Here is a 17,963-nt window from a genome sequence, read left to right as displayed (position 1 = left end):
TTCCCACTCGGCTGTAAAAGGCTGATGAGATATTGTCATCAGGCTGCTGGGCGGTCGGCCAACATGGACAGTCAAGTTTGTGACGTTTGTGTAAGAGTCTCAAATTGATACATAGGTGTGTCTACTGAAAATCTCACACAAGTTCGAGTTCACAGGTCAAGTTTTCTGAAACCTTGAAACTAATACCAGTATACTAGATACCAGTATATCTACTAGGAGGCTGAGGGGTACCGCTGGCAGCCGCCAGGATTTTTTTTGCCTTGGCAAAAAAATAGTTAGTCATCATGTAGCTAAGATTAGACCATATAAGACTATGATAAACATATACCTGCCTTCCACTGCTAATACTCTCCAACTGTTTTGTCTATAGGACAAAACTCTGCTTCCGTAATACAACCCCTTACCTGTGGCTATACTACATCAGTGCACTCCAAACACGAACAGTGGACCACTTTGGATGGTTTCCATATGCGTTAGATATCTTTTGAGAAAGCTCAAGCTCATCATGAATTGACTTCACGTTTCAAACACAGTTTGAACAGGCAGGTTTTTGTCACTCTGGGACGTGACTCAGGCTTCTAAGCGTTATGTGTTTAGATCACACATCTTGTCTCCTGATAATGCTCACAGTGGTTTCTGTGAAGCTAGTGTTGCCATGCCAATCCTTGAGATAAAAAGAGAGGAAAATCCACCCTCAGCCTCCTATCTTACTGTACAGTAAATATCGGACGAGGGAGATTATCGGGTCTGTGGTTTAATAATGCATGATAGTGCCTACTTATGCATTTTCAGGCAACTGCAACGAATGATTCACATGCTGCGTTACCTGTAGGTAAGTGACCTTACAAAGTGGAAACAGTGATATGTTCTCTGCTTGAGGATGTAACAGGACTCATTTGTATCTCATAAAATGCTTCATAGGCATGACAGCCAGTGATATATTGCAGCCATTTCCTTTAGTCTCTGCTGACTTTAATACTTTGTCACTTTTATCAAGTCGCTGAATTATGCTTGCAAGGTCTGTAGAAATAATTGCAGTACGTTCATGCATCAACCTTGGAAATGATCATCTTATCTTGATGCAACCATTCGAGAAACACTTTCCATTAGGCTGTAGCTTATGCACCTTTATCTCTAAAGATACATTTCGCCACCACATGCAACATGCGAGAGGCTGGAATTTAGTTGGCACCACAGAACTTAAGTACTGTAAGTAAGCTTAAGTACTTCATTTGTTTGGCAATATCTTGGGAGCTTTGCGTCCATAATATAATAAACTGCAAATCAATTTCTTTGCTGTAGCTCAGGAAGTACAGCAATTTATCCAGTCAACATGCCAAATATCCTTTGGCAAGACACTAACACCAAGTTGCTCTGTGATGCATTCATTGGAGTATGAATGTGTGTGAATGCTAGGTAGAAAACACTTAGAAAAAGCTTACAAAATGTAAATGGATGAATGGAGCCTGTTTCATAAAGCACTTTGTGTGCTCAGGTAAAGTAGAAAAGCACTAGATAAGATCTAGTCCAATTACCATTACCAGTATACCCAGGCAAATTGGATTTTCGGCGTTCTCTTTTCAGTCTGAACTGTTGCATTAGATTGATGTAAGAGGGGTAAATTACAGAAGAGAACTTGGCTCTCGCTTTTCAGCCTAAAAAATAGGCTAGAATTTGAGGAGGGGTCACTTTAGTCCACGCAGATTTACCTGTCTCTGAATTCTACTTATGGATGTCCGTCATCAGAATTCCAAGTTTCAGTGATGGTTTTCCCAAGCAAGAAATCATCTTTCATCATTCAATCACATCATTCAATCAATTGAATCTTGTATCTTAAGAATCAGAATTAAAGAAAAAAGGGGGAAAAAATGAGAATTTTCAGAATTTTCATTTCAAGTGATCTGAAAAACCAAAAACAGTCATTGTTTAATGACTTCCCAACCCAACGCTTCACGGTCACAGCTATCTGTAACCGGAAGGTCGCCGGTTCGATCCCCGGGCTCTCTGTCCTGGTCGTTGTGTCCTTGGGCAAGACACTTCACCTACCGCCTACTGGTGTTGGCCAGAGGGGCCGATGGCGCGATATGGCAGCCTCGCCTCTGTCAGTCTGCCCCAGGGCAGCTGTAGCTACATCTGTAGCTGCCTCCACCAGTGTATGAATGTGAGAGTGAATGAATAGTGGCATTGTAAAGCGCTTTGAGTGCCTTGAAAAGCGCTTTACAAATGCAATCCATTATTATTATTATTGTGTCTCGCTCCATATGCACGCTGTTGCATTAGTGTTACTGATTCGAGCTCCTGTTCATTTATTACAAGCACTGTCAAATGCAGTTATTATTACTCAGATAAACTAGAATGGCAAAGCACTTCCCACTGAGCTCAATATCACCTGCAAAGTCTTCATCTTTCACCTTTTTACTCATTTTTCAGTTATTTATCCACCCTACTGCAGTGCAATTAGTATAATCTGCATTCAGTGGGGCCCATTGCCGATCAGTCAGTATTTGTATCTTGTGGGCTTACTGGGCAGGAGTTATTTCTGACCTCTACCATGAAGGAAGAGAAGTTTTGAATATTACAGAGGCAATAAATCGGCTTCACAGCTTTGATTTCTCTGGGTATTTGATCGGTTATACTCTGAAGGAAGTGACCTTGACTCTGAGCTTTTCATCAAAAACTCTGAAGAAGTTGTTAATATGATCTTAGCTGGATTGCTGTCCTGTTTACTTCACATGCAGTTTTCCTTACCTGATTTTGCTCTATGTCAGTATCATACATTTAAACCTTTGTGCTCCACGTTGCGACTATAATGTTGGAATCGCCTCGCTCAAATTAAGGTTCTTTGACAAATTTATTTAATGTGAAGGAACTTACGCATGCTCAGTCAATCCATGTGACTGTGCCAGAGTGAATGTGTTTGCTGTAGGCATGCTACCTGTGATGCGGTCCATTACACAGAGATATCAGGAGGGTCACAAGCAGTGTTGGTTAAGTTACATGAAAAAAGTAATCAGTAACTAATTACTGATTACTTCCCCAAAAAGTTTTTATGTGTGTATATATTTTTTGTGTGTGTGTTTACACTCAGTCTTTCAAATAGATGCAAGTAAAACACAGCAGAAAATAAATAAAGTCAAAGACTAGCGGTCCTGTTGCTCTATTTTCACCTGTAAAGCAGGAGTGGGGTAGGCGGAGGGTTACCCTGGTGCAGGTGTGCAGCGGTCAGTGGAAGAATCCGCGAGTTTCTCTGTGAGTTTCCCATTACGTCGTAGCTACTCGGTGCTTGTTTGGAAGTTTAGGGTTTTTTTCGCTGTAAAAAGAAGTTTTCTTCCCACGCACAACGGACACTAATGTTTTTGTCACTTTTTATGGAATCAAACTCAAAGTAAGGTCAGTACTTCCACGCTTTAAACGCTGCACGCTCATACTCTCTCTGCACTCGATATATGATCCATTGTTGATCTGCACACAGCTGTTGTCACAAAACGTGGCACTCGCTTACGTCACTGTCATGAGACATTCTCGCAAAAATCACGGTTTTAGTAACGCAGTAACGCAGCGTTCCTACGGGAGAGTAACGGTAATCTAATTACCGTTTTTGCAATAGTAATCCCTTACTTTACTCGTTACTTGAAAAAAGTAATCGATTACTGCCCATCTCTGGTCACAAGTCATGTTATTGCACACATGTCAGGCCTAACATTCAGGGTTTTTTTCATCTCTGTTTTAATGCAGCGTTTAATCTCCAGTTATGCACCAAACGACCAACCTATTTATTCCTCCCCTCTTCTCAGCAGGGAACCACCCACTGCCAACCCAAATTAACTACTTGCGAGACAGATAACAGATCACACATGAGGGGATATGACAGCTGGTTGCTGTATGAAAAGGTTAATGTCACGCTAGCAAGGTAATTAAAATTCACGATGAAAAGACAGATGAAATCTGTGAGTTGGCATGTTGTTGGGGGAATGGAAAAAAGTGATATGTGGGGGTCAGACATGTGTCTGGCCAATCTGTTTTGATTTCCTTTCTTCTACTGCAGACGAGAGGTTTCTGGCTATAAGCAGAGTTGACTTGTGAAATATGCCGAATGAAAGGTGAAAGGGTCACAGTAGCATGCTGGAGGTAGCAGGTTACCCATGTGTGTAATCTGGAGATCTTTCATGTTGTTCAGGGGGGCTCACCTGGAAAATAGTCCTACATCGGCTCTTAAAGGAAAATTACGTTCCTATTGATGTGCACTCAGTCCTGTGGCAAGTTTAATGACTGTTTGATTTCACTTGTATCAGAGGTTGGCACAATAATAACAGAACAGTAGCCTGGCATTATAAAGTGTAACAGATTTGTGAAGGTTATTTTATTCAATATTTGGGATTTCTTTTATTTATTTACTGTCATTAGGAAAGAGAATAAAAATCTTAAAGCTAAAGGAAATCACAGGTTTACTAAATTGCTTGTGTTTGTTTCAGGTCTGTTTCTAGAAAACATGAAATTTAATCTGTTGCACTTGTATTTAAATGCTCACTTGCAATTTGATATTAGTTCAATTCAGTTTCCTACAAATGGAAAATTCTTAAGCTTTTAATCAAAACCAATTAACAAACCTAGAATTTTGTGCATTAATGTAGTTTTGCGTATATAAGATTAGCAGAAGTGCTGACACCACTAAGTTAACTACCATATTAAATGAAACAAAAATCTGAAATTTCCATTTTATTTTAACTAAAGATGTTTCTTTTAGGTTGTTTTACACAAGCACACATGGTTATATAGCTTTAGAATAATCAGCCAATTATCTGATGTGTCTTTCTCTGAGTTGCAGCAAATGTAATTTTTTGTCAGGGTTCTTATAGAAGCATCAAAGAACTTGCTTGACTGTCAAACCGCTCGGTGATGTTCACTTTGTAGCTCAGCTATGAGAATGTATTTGTTCTCCATCTACCTTTATTCTAAAGTTACAATGATGAAACACCTCTGCGGTTTTGCAGTTTACATGTGCACTGTTTCAAGTGCAGGGCCTCAGAGGGGCATGTACTTATATCCTGCCTTCCCTTTATCAGATTTTCCCTAGGTGCTGAAAGCTAACCTGTAGCTGAACCTCGCACCCAATCAATACAGATAAATCCCTCTGCTGGCTTGACTATCTGTCCCATCTTCACAAGCCCTGAAATCATCTCATGCAAGTTTAATCTCATTAATTTCCTGGGATGATCCTTGGTACAACCGGCCCTGTTAAGAATTCCTCTCCTTTTTTAACCCTCACTTCCAAGTGTGTGAAAACCCCACAATCTCAAATTAGAAAGTTTAAATGTGAATTTTTGGACTGACTTTAATATTGTCAGTAAAAAGTCATTAGTCTTTTCCTCAGTGAAATTCATCACCAACAGAGCTCGTCGAGATTACAGTGGGCTGTGACATGAATTGTCTTGCTGTACTTAATTACTATCCAACATCTATTAGTAAATCTGTTGTATTAGAGATGTTTTATGGAGGTCAAACAGCCAGTGAATGACTACTATGAGAATAATTAAAGGAATATAATAAATCATAGGGCTAATTTAATCATCATCAACTACAACACCACCAACATAGTTCATTTAGATTGTTTGTCATCACTATCAGTCATTAAGAAGTTTGGGAAATGATGTGACTGAACCGTTTTTTTTATTAAACACAGTGAAGCAGTGACTTTGTTTTTGGAGCAAACATCTCTGGCTTTATATATTCTAATTGAATTTCTATCATAAAAGCAGAGCTGAAGAGTCGGAATCATCCAGGTGAGTGTTGTGCGCTGACTATTGATAACCTGATGATGAAATTAAGTCACAAAACATCAAATGTCCTACTGCATCTACTCTTTTGATTCCTGTCCTTATGGTATTACCACCTTACAATTTTTTGTTTTCAGCCCTTCACCATCCAAAGATTAAACCTCTAATTGTTTGCTACATATTTGGGATGAAAAGGAATCCGTGCTGTGAGACTTTTAGTAGATGGTTGGGTTTGCGCTCAAGGTAAAGTAAATATGTATTTGTAGCCATTTGGGTTTTAGCTTGTGCTTACAGTGGGTTGATACCCTAAGCAAAGGAATTGCAATTTTAAATCCAATGAAATGGCAAAAAAAGAGCTGCCTCAGCATATTAGAATAAAATTAAACTTGCAAATCTGAGAGTGATGATGCTTGCACGTCCTTGTGAGTGACACGTTTCCAGACAACATCCATACCGTACATAAACCTGCATAATTTGCCAGTAATGCAAGTAACATGTCAACTGACAACCAGCACTTTTCACTCTTTGCTGCAGTCACAGCGCAGCGCTGGTCCTGACTGACACGAGCATAAAAAGCTGCCATGTGATTCAGCCTAGTGTATCGAATAGTGGCTGCCTCTGTCAGAAAGAGTTCCTGATGACTTTCTTCTACTGTCATTTTTTACAAAATGCCGTACACGTCACCTGTGGGCTGCACGAAGGTGAGCCACCTTGACATTTATTTTTGTGAATGTGTAGTTGTGTGCCTGGAAATGATGTGTGTTAAAGTGGTCGAAAAGGCACATGAAGAGAAGACAGAAAAGTTAGATGGATGGGTAGAATCGGACACAGAGGCGAGCAGGTGGGAGCAGTTCTTATTTTCCTACCTGCCAACCAAGCCTAAAAACCTTTCAGTGCAATGAATCTACATAAAGCCATAAGATTCCTTACTCCATCGCTCAGCACATACAGTCGTGTGAGAAAGAATGAAAACTAATGAAAACTTAGCATATTAGCTTGTAGAACCACATTTAGCAGAAATAATTATTTCTGTATGATCATTTTGGCAAACTTCTCTTTACAGAAGAGGTTTGCAGGCATTTGTTAATGCAACGCTTTCTTAAGGTACTGCTTCTGCTCTTGATAATGATAATGAAGTCTGTTTAAGGAGCAGAACCTGACTACTACTTGCTCTCTTAATTCCTATGGAAGCACTGAGGGTGTGTTCAGGTTTCCACAGGACTGCATGGTGTCCTGTTTTTAGAACATATGTTCTAATATACATTAGAGGTGGGAATCACCATACATCCCACGATACGATATTATCACAATACTTAACGCACGATACGATATTATTGCAATTTTTTAAAATATTTTGCGATATTCAGATTCTGTACATAAAGGTAAACTTTATCAATATTCATTTTCTCTAATATCAAAGTCTCACACTCAGTCTTTCTCTCATTTCAGTTTGATTGTTGACAAACTGAACGGTTTGTATTACAGTCTAGTCCAACTTAACTGAATCAACCATCTGGTACAATTATAGCTATTCTGAACTATGCAGTTTATGAAAACTATGCAGCCCCTTCAGCAACTGAAGAATTTGAAAGTAAATTAAAACAAAATATAATTTTACATTAAATAAAAAAGTTTTAAACTTAATTAAAATAAAACATGTCTTAAATTAAAATAAGTAAACTGTCATGTTTATTGCTGCCATAAAACAAGTTAAACACATTTGGACAGTGAAGGAATGTCAGGATTCTTGCTCAGAAAAAGGATCAACATGCTCTGAAGTCAGAGCACAAAAACCTTTTTGTAACAAAATATCGATTTCTGCTGTCTCTGTATCCATACATTATTAGCAAACAAAATATCACCATGCTACACAGTATCCATTTTTTCCCCCACCCCTAATATACATGTTCACAACTTTCAGGACTTTACTTGTTGCTCTTTTCAACTTTCATTTACAACTTGAGCTACCTGCTCTTTTCCAAAATGAGTTAAATATTTTTGATTGTTCAATTTGCCTTAATTCCTTCAGCTTCATCGAGGCTCTGAAAGTAAGATACACGGTGTCACAGCAGATTTTATTGTCCCAAATACATTTTTTCCTCTTTCACCACCCTTAGATGAGATGACAGTTAGTGGTTTTGACAGGGTTGTTGCTTCCCCTGGTTGCTCTCCTGTCAGCATTCCTTGATCTGTAGAGACAAGGCCAAACTGAGACAAGCTTTCCAGTTCCTTCTCCAACTCAACTCGTTTCACTTTTTCCTAGTTTCTTACCCTTTTTGTCCCTCCAGCCTTTACTGTCACATCACACCTAATATGTCTTGTACAAAATGTCACAGAAGACATTTATGTTAAAGATTTACAAGTAGTTGCAGAGTTGTGTGCATGCGATGTGTACTGTCATTAATGTCTGTGCAGCCAAGGCGTAGTGGAAGCACTTTAGATGTATTGTTTTATCTTGGTCTGTATGGGCAAATATATGCTTTCACTGTTGATGAAAAGCTAATAATTAATATAAATCCTTATATTTAGGGAGAATTGCTTTTTCCAATAAGATGCATACACATGCATGCAGATTTTCAGGTCTGTCCAGTATTGTCTCCTTTAGGCTCCTCCTCTATTCACACCCCCACCCGCTTTTCATCTCCTCCTCTCTCACTGTTTAATAAGTAAGTATCAACAATCTCTAGTGACTCTTTGTTCTTTGATCTGATGTGAGCTCTCTAAAGCCTCTCACGTTGCGGCTGTGATTGGTAGATCTGCTACTTGTGACACACATTTTTTCCTACCTCTCCCTTGACTCCAAGCAGAACAACAGTGTTGTAATACGCCTGTTTATTCAGCTTGCTGACAGATACAAGTTTTTTCACACAGTGATATTCACCACGTGATATTCACTTTCACTCTCATGCAAGTTGTATTAAAAGCTGGTGGAATTGTTTCTTTTCCTCTATAAAACCCACCGAGTGGTGTTTTCTCACACTGGGACCACACATGTTTCTAATGTGCATCCTCGTGGTATTTCAACCCGCAATGGAGGACTTTACTTTTTCATTATTAGTCATTCACATATGATTCCAAACCAGATGACTGCTATGCGATATCACGTGTTTATGGGTTGTAATTTTGTTCCAAAAAAACAAAACAAAAAAACAGTCTTTGTGTCAGTATGAGAGAAACTCAGTTTCTTTTTGTGAGGATTTAGGAACAGAGGCCATACGAATACTTCTTTATGTGTTAGATGGGTTTTGTCATGTGTCACAGAGGCAGATCAACTCAGTCTCACACAGCACTGAAAATAATTATATCCTGAGCCACTATAGAAATTAACATTCAAAGGAGGAAATCTAGCGGAGGATCTCAGGCAATTTCAGGAGAGGGAAACAGATACACACTGAACTGGGAAATGAGTGCAAACATTTCACCAAATTCGTGAAAGAGTCCAGGGAAGTAGTGCAAATTGCAGGCACGCTGGAGGAAGAGTGGTGACGTCTTGGCAGGTGTCCTCCCAAAGATCCCAACACAGCTGATGAGTGGAGAACACTGAAGCAGAGCCAATGATCAGGTGAAGAGTAGTTGCCACACTGCTCCTTAAATTCTCTGCTTGATGGAGCCAAACAATCCTCAGGTGTGCCACGCCCAGCTGTTCCTAAAGAAAAGGACTACAAAAAGAAACCAAAAACTCCCAACCAGCCCAGATCCTAACAGGTTTCCCCACATCCATCATCTAAACACCAAATGAGGGCGCTTTTGTAAAGGAATTTTTATGCCTTTTCTTCCCTTTAAAATATAATTATAGAATATAATCAATCTCTACTACACTGCCATCACTTCATTCTTGATTTGATTTTGATGTTAGTTTGTCTTCAGTGATGGATAATTCGCAGTTTCTCGTTCAGTTTTTTCACCCTTATGTTAATAGGAAGACACTGATTGGTCTTTCCCCTCTCAGTACTAAGGTGTCTGCCAGTACTGACTCCGAATCCAAATCCAGGATTTCCTCTTACCCTCACACAACTTTTAGCGTGATCATTTGGTTACCTCAACATTTAAATGTCACTGAAATCCACAGTCAGATGATGTAAAGGGGTAGCAAGAGTGATGTTCTGATGCTAATCAACCATCTGACAAGCAGCTCTGATTGGGCATACTTTGCCAATCAGTGAATCTCTTAATCGGTTTGTGCTCCCCCTTAACCTCCACAGTCAGATTAACTTTAACATGACACAGAAAGTTGCATACCCATCAGCTAGCAGATATGTTGAGACTGATTTACTTATGGCATATTAGGATGCTAATTTGTGTATTTATGTTATTCTCCAGAGGCAGCACGAGATTCAAACCGACATGCCTGATTGATGCTCAGACATGCAGGAAACCATTGGCACCCTGTAAATTCTGCAGTGGTTGGAACCATCTGAACAAAGCTGCCGGTGGGAGCATCAAACCACAGACTAGTTTCACGGTTAATTTACACACATGGACGCATTAGGGCCACGTGAGCATGAGCCACATCTTAGTTAACACATCATAGTTATCATAGTGGTGGAATAAGTAATGCACTAATGCAAAAAAGATGTGATTCCTAGTTGTGCATTATGTCTCCTAACACTCACACAGTTATGTACAGAGCTTCAATGGACCTTTTCAGTCCAGTCAGGGGTGCAAACTGGTGCTGCACTGCTGCTATAGTTGTCTGGGGTGACACTAATAAATAAGGCCACATAGTGTTTAATAAAACAAAATGGAAAATAGTGTCTTATCCCTAACAGCAAGGAGAGGAGTGGATAAATAAGGTAAGATAGGCCATTCCTGCAGCTCGCTCATTCTAACCTCCCACCTCTGTTTGCCCCCTTTCCCCCTCAGGAACACAGTGGAAAATGATTAGTTGTTCCTCTCTCTGTCTCGCAAATATGTCAAAGTAGACATACTGAAGTGGTGAGCAGCTGAATGCTGCACATTTTCTCTACGAGCATGGCATTAGACCAACCTTGCTTCCCATCGTAGTCACTGAATTAGTGCCTGTTTAGCTTAAGTGAGGTGAGCCAGGAAGCATAGGGGATCTGAATGTATTTTGAATGCTACCACTCCATTCATAGATGGGTAGTAATAGTAGCAGTTCTTTACAGTTATAGTAGTTGAAATGATGATGGTGGTGGTTTTGGTAGTAATGATAACAGCAGTATTGATGCTATATTGTGTCTAAATGCCGTGGCATTGTGATATTGAACAGGCTCATTTGCACCTCCTCCTCCACATGTCCCAGTTTGTTTTTTTCAATTTCAGGCCAAGTCCATGCCTGATTTATAGAGCTGACCTCTGCAGCAGTCAGAATGCATGCCCTATATTGCTCCTGTCATCTGTTTCTGTTTTGGCATCTGTTTTGAGCAAAAGAAGAAGCTTCATCCTGTTTTTGCTCCCAGCAGCTTTGTGCAAAATGAACTCAGGCCCCTTATGCGAGAAACTTCCACGTCCCAAAAATGACTGTTTTGGAGTTGAATAAACAACCTCCATCCTGTGGAGGATATAACACTGTTCTGGAATTGGTCCTCCTTACTGCAGCAGAGTAGCTTCTTTAGATATATCTGTGTCTAAATGATACAGCACATTCATAGCAGTCTGTAGTGTGAGTATGAGAGAATCCTTATGAATGAATTGTACTTTAACTCCCCTTATGCTGTAAAATTATCGTGAGGTCAACATGAATCAATGAACTAAAGGAGTCCGCCAACTTGATGGCATCCCATCTGTGGCACACTGTGGGTGACTTCTTTCTCAAGGTGGGTCCTGTGACGGGTCCCAGATTGGCAGTGCCAGCCACCAAATGTTGCTGTGCATCACGTGGGGCGGCAGTCTGTCGCTTTCCCCTGAGGCAGTCTTCATCTAGGAAAACGGAAGCAAGCGAGTTGGCAAAAGGAGATGAAAAGAAAATCTATGCTTCCTGTTGAATTTATGCCTAGTTGTTACACTGTCACCATTTCACTCCTTGGCTTTGTGCAGCTTTCTTACATTCTATTTCTAGGTCAAATAGCCAAGACTTCATAACACTGATCTAAAGCAGAGATCACTAAAATGTGAAGGATGATTTTGTTGAACAGTGTTGATGAGCCTTTGATTTTCTTGGGGTCCCGTATGTATGGATTTCACAACATCTGGCTCGTCTACATGTGTCGGGTACAAAGGCTGGAACTGTCTGTCACTGTCAGCTGGAGTTGCAAATAACTGCCATTTGTTGCAAATCTGCTTCTGGACAGAAAATTGTGTAAGGAAAGCACACAAGCAAAGTATATATTACACACACACACACCCAGAAACACAAACAAACAGAAGGTAAAGCTAGTCCTCGAATGAGCAATGCAGGAAGTGAGGCAGCTGTACTGAATGTAACCCTAGATGTCAGTGGTCACAAGGACCAAAAGAGAGGATCCCCATACCTCAGGCATGATGTGAGCCAAACCAAAAAAGGCCTCCCTGCACCTCCTCTATCCCAAATAATCACCAGTCCTCCAAAAACCAGAGAAAATGACTTAATTGGTATGCCATTTGAGTTTTTCCCCAATGGCATGGAGCTGCTATAAATTATACATACTGAGTTTCTCCTCGTCTTTACCAGGCAGCTCTCTGCAAACTTAATCAAACTCCACTTTTCACAATTTTCAGGCTTTTTTTTTCTTGATGGTGGCTGTGAAAGCCTCATAATTGTGACAAGTTAAGTATATGTTTTGTCGGTTCTGTGTTGTAATAGTACTACTGAAATAACAAGCAAAAGAAAAGCTCCGAGCTCAACCAGAGAGCAGTGGGGGGAAAAACTAGGCCTGTCAAATTAGAGATGACACACGGACCCGCTTTGAGAAGGGAGGGAGGTCATGAACTAGGAATCCGGCGTAAATTCTACCCACGAACCCCCCCACCTACCCACCCACACACACACACACACACACAGCACCACCTTCCTAAACACCAAGACGTCAAAGAAGCCCAGATAAATATGCTTGGGTCTTTCTTCAGCCTGTCAGCAGCAATCCGTCTCTCTTATGGGTCCTTAATAGCGTTTGACCACAGTAGCCAGAGGAGGAACAGCAGTGGTGTAGCCACAGGCTCACATATGACCGGACTGGAAAACTCCGTTGCTTGTAAGTTTATCTGTTCTTTCCTTTTTCTCTCCTGCTCTTTGAGACCTTTAAGTATGTATAGTGCCAGGATACAGCAGTCAATCACTTCTGAATCAATTCCTTTGCTCTTATATCCTGTGACCCCTGACTCCTGATGAGAGTTACTTCCCCCGCAGGAGTGGAGTGGAAGTGTGCTGTTGCTATTTGTAAGGCTGAGTATCTGGCAGCAGGTTTTAAGCATTCACTCATAATTTTGATAAAGAAGTCAGTTAATTGCATAAAAGCTTCACTTTTAATCCCTTCCTTGGTGTTTCATCTGCAGTGTGTATGTATTGTATAGATCAGCGGTCCCCAACCTTTTTTTTTGCTCCATGGATGGTTTATGCCCAACAATATTTTCACGGACCGGCCTTTAAGGTGTCGCGGATAAATGCAACAAAATAAAACTAGTACTGGTACCGAAAAAAAGAAGATTTATTCATAACACACGTGAAAAGACCAGGAAAACTGTGTTAACGATCAAAACGATAACAAAATAACCCTGAAAACCATACATTTCACACCTGAGCCTCAACTCTCACGGACCGGTACCAGTCCGAGGCCCGGGGGTTGGGGACCGCTGGTATATATATGATGCCTTTTGTAGCTCTCTGTGTCTTCACACATGTGTACACTGTTACTAGATTCTGGAATGAAACTTTGGGGAGATTTTAAGCAGTTATCCCTCAAGTTTCACTTCATATAGACTGGCAGTAGGAGGTTTTATCAGCACAGTAGACATTTTGTTGTCCCAGTCATTCTCTCACCTATTTATTTGTTTTTACTCTTTTTGCATAAAACCTAAAACCAAAAGACTAACTGTAATCAAGTTTTTTCTTTCTCATACTGTCATAATAGGTGGGAATTGAATCAAGTTACCTAGCCTTAAGTGTCCCGAACTAATGAGTACCTAAGAGAAGCACTTGCTCTTATTTGTCTGAAAACAGAAACTTACAAATGTTTTGAGGAATTATTTTAGATGAGAAAGAATAGATCTACAAGAGAGTCATATGGCCGGTGGCCCTATGTGACTGCTGGCCAACCACCAGGAAACACGAGCAGATCCTAAGCGCCATGGAGATGAAGATCCTCAGGTGGACGGTGGGCTTAACCCGCCGGGATCGTGTGATAAACGAAGATGTTCGAAAATGGCTCGGAGTTGCCCCGATCGAAAAGAAGATGTGGGAAGCGTGCCTACAGTGGTATGGACATGCGCAGCGAGGAGAATTTGGTGTCAAGAACAGCCCTCCGACTCGACCCTTAAGGCCAACTGCGAGGAAGACCAAAGAGGCGGTCGGTGGACGCAATCACCAAAGACATGCGCGCAGTGCATCTCGCCCCAGAAAACACCCAAAACCGATCCATGTGGAGAAGACAGAGCCACGCAGCGGACCCTGTGCTGGGAACACGCTAGGAAAGAGAGAGAGCATGAATAGTTATTATACTCGGGTTAAAATAAAACCTTTTTTTTCTTAAATGAAATTATGAGTGCCTATAAGAAGCTTTTTATTTGGTTATGATGTTTTTGTGTAAAGTTGCGATATGTACTCTTATACTTTTAATAACTTGCAAAGCAGCAGTAACTCTGTGATGAAGTAAACACAGGTTAAGAAGTTCAGGCAAAGTGTTTTTACTGTGTTTTTACTAAGTTAAGTCATGTCCTTAGTAACATGCAACAGCAATTTGTCATGTCTCCTTCTCAGCCCTCTTTTCACCTTTTATAACAGTGGATAGTTGAAGTCAGCAGAAAAGCTCTTGAAAAACTTAGTTTAAGCTATTTTTTGTGCCAAGATTAGAGTATGTGGTTTTGGCACAGGCTGGTTGAACCACTGGGAGACCCTATCATAAGCATTTTTCAACATTATGTTATCTTACTGGAGGGGATTCGACTGTGGTTACTGTTGGAATAACCTGAATATTTACTATCCGCTTTCGGTCTGTGGTGAGTGGGTGCCGTTCAGAGTGGGAGGCAATGTTAGCTTGAGCTGCAGGAGGTGAGCTAGCGACTTGTAAAGGAAGATAAAGAACTGACATCTCTGCAGTAATTGAAATGTCCTACAAAAGAAGAGGTATAATGAACACAAATTGGTGCAGATCTGTAACATTTAAAAAAAAATCTATGGATCATCTATTGCAGCGGTCTCCAACCTTTTTTGCGCTACAGGCCAGTTTATGCCCGACAATATTTACACATACCGGCCTTTAAGGTGTTGCGGATAAATACAACAAAATAAAACTAGTACCGGTACCAAAAAAAAGAAGATTTATTCATAACACACGTGAAAAGACCCAGGAAAACCGAGTTAACGATAAAAACGATAACAAAATAACGCTGAAAACCGATAAAAACCCTGAAAACCATACATTTCACACCTGAGCCTCAACTCTCGCGGCCCGGTACCAAACGACTCACGGACTGGTACCGGTCCGAGGCCCGGGGGTTGGGGGCCGCTGATCTATTGGATCATCTCTAGTCTTTGGCTTAGCACACAGGTGTTGAACTCCAGGCCTCGAGGGCCGGTATTCTGCAGGTTTTAGATGTGTCCTTGATCCAACACAGCTGATTTAAATGACTAAATGACCTCCTCAACATGTCTTGAAGTTCTCCAGAAGCCTGGTAATGAACTAATCATTTCATTCAGGTGTGTTGACCCACGGTGATATCTAAAACCTGCAGGACACCGGCCCTCGAGGCTTGGAGTTCGACACCCCTGGCTTAGCAGATTGCAGTAATACAATGAATGACAGAACTAACAGCTATCCTCACCCTGTCTCAATTCTTTTAACTTTTAAGTATCAGTAAGTTCGTGGTAACATCTGGACTGAAGGGACTGCGTCATTTTAATTACTACTGTGCAGGCTGTAGTTTGCAGTTATTGCTTTAATACTGTATATAAATCTAACAGTGCTTTATTTGAGAATACCACATTAGCTTACTGCAAACTATAGCTAGCTAGTACTGCTGGGATGTAATATTTTCACAAGCTATCATGAGCCTAAAAGAGTGGGGCCACATGCAAGTGTTAGCGCGTTACATTCGACAGGTAACCACCTCCACAGGACAAGGTCTCCATTTCCCTCCCATGTCACTTCTATTCCAGTGTTCCTATTCTTCATATATCTGTGTTGGACATTTTAGAGTGAATACCGAGGCACACTGCCATCCTGTGTCTCTCCAACAAATCAAAGAGTTCCAAAGTAGCCAACATTTTACAGACTTTATGTCATTGCTTTTAGTGACTGTTAAAATAAAACACAGAGAGACATTTAGAACATTTTTTAAATGTCGTCAGTTCGTTTAGTGCCGCCTAAGGATAACCACTTATTCTTTAAGAACCAAAAGCGCCGGCTCCCTGCACACTTGTGTGCATCGGTTCTCTCTGCTGCGTTTCTTGGCCATCTACATTTCAGGTTGGCTGTTTCTGCCCCACAGGAGCCCATTTATAGACATAGCGATGACATGTTCAACATCTCAGAGAAACAAAGATTTTTCCAGGCCACTGTTTTCCTCAGTTTATCAAGAAGAAATGCTAAAGAGGCAGCTGACCTTTTCCTTGTCTGCAGCATCCTCCTTCTCGCCCCGTTTTTCTGTCCTCTCCTTCTGTTCCCATTTCCTCCTTGTGCCCTCTTTTCCCCCTGACCCCTACCTCTTTATCCTCCCACTTATTTTCTCATCTTCTGTCTTTTATGTTTCCTCCCCCCTGGCAGCATGCAGCGATGTTTACCAGGTAATTTGTTTCATGCCTTTGATTATGAAAAATTTTAATATAAAAAACTAACAAATCATTAAACAGGTACATGGTACCATCTACTCATCAACCAAACGTTAACTATAGCATTGCTGTTTTTACTTAGTTAACTAGCAGCTTGAAGCTTACAGCTAAATGCCTGTAATATAAATGTAAAATGATGTTAATCTTTAGTTCTGAAGGGAGGAAGCTCAGCTCCGCCCGGTCTTTGCCTCCTGCCATCAACAGCGGCTCATTTGCAGCCTAACAATTGTCTCCCAAGGTTAGATCCATCATTACACAAGCCTTTCCCTGTGCTCGCATCTGCTCTGCTCCTCCTGCCTCTTTCCCCTCACCATCACAGACAGAACACTGCCATCTGTTGATGGGTGGGATGATTGCATGTGAGGGGCTCTTTGCGGGTAAACCTCCAAGTTTTATTTCTTCTGAAGGAATGAGGCAGAAAGATGCGTTTATAAAAGAGCTTGGGACTGTGCCTGAAATGCCATTTTACTCCAATTTAAAGCAACATTTTTTCTGTTACTACTAGTTGCTAATATTAGTTGTGAATCTTCTCCCACCCCTGTGATCTGTTATGTTCCCATTCCAACTGAAGTAGCTATAAGAATGGGGGAGGCGGAGCTCATAATGTTCTTATTGACAAACAGTATCACAGATTCTGTTTCTTCTTCTGTTGAATCTCTGAAAAACATCCAATTTAAGTTTTTTATGCCTCTTGTAGTTCTGGTAACTTTCCAAGATGTAAATAATCTTGGTGGTGGTTTAGAGTTCTCCTGAAATGTCATGAATCAACCAGTTCAGAGCAGTATTTATTATAGTCTCAGTAAATAAATAAAAGTTGCAACAATTCTTCCCTAAACAAACATACAAATGTATTGTATGTGTTTTTAGGGATGTTGACTCATGACTATTTAAATTCTTACTAATTAGTAATCTCAGTCTTGCTGTGAATAAGCGTCGTACCGAAATCGTTTCACATGAAACGCGGGCTGTTGCTATTAAAACTTTGGCAGGGGATGAGTGTACTGATAATGGAGCGCGATCAGCTTTGGCACGGTTGCTTTCTTTGTTTGAAAGTCTCTGCTGATTTGTCCTGGATGCTGCTCGGGCCACGCTACTGTCGGGTGGGTGGGTGTATCAGTTTGGCCTGTGCCGAGCCGATCAGTTTCACACCTCGTTAGAGTCCCAGGCTTCTGAACCCACACGTCGTCCCCCCGCTGAGCTGCTGCTTCAGCTCATGATCCAGTTTCACTGTTCCTCCACCGCAGCAGAAGCACCCGGGCTGTTTCTCA

At 40.9% G+C, this 17,963-nt stretch overlaps 1 long non-coding RNA gene across 1 annotated transcript in view; it reads left to right on the top strand.

Moving 5' to 3' along the window:
- LOC146498675 (uncharacterized) overlaps positions 1-15,253 on the top strand; it is a 245,408-nt gene extending 230,155 nt beyond the window's left edge. The window contains exon 2 of the long non-coding RNA XR_014870257.1: positions 1,963-15,253. This is a non-coding gene — a long non-coding RNA (uncharacterized LOC146498675). The remainder of the gene's footprint in view (positions 1-1,962) is intronic.
- The last annotated feature ends 2,710 nt before the right edge of the window (positions 15,254-17,963 follow it).

The sequence above is a fragment of the Neolamprologus multifasciatus genome, chromosome 17 (genome assembly GCF_963576455.1).
Source record: "Neolamprologus multifasciatus chromosome 17, fNeoMul1.2, whole genome shotgun sequence".
Taxonomy (NCBI): Eukaryota; Metazoa; Chordata; class Actinopteri; order Cichliformes; family Cichlidae; genus Neolamprologus; species Neolamprologus multifasciatus.
This window is presented reverse-complemented; position numbering and strand designations above follow the sequence as displayed.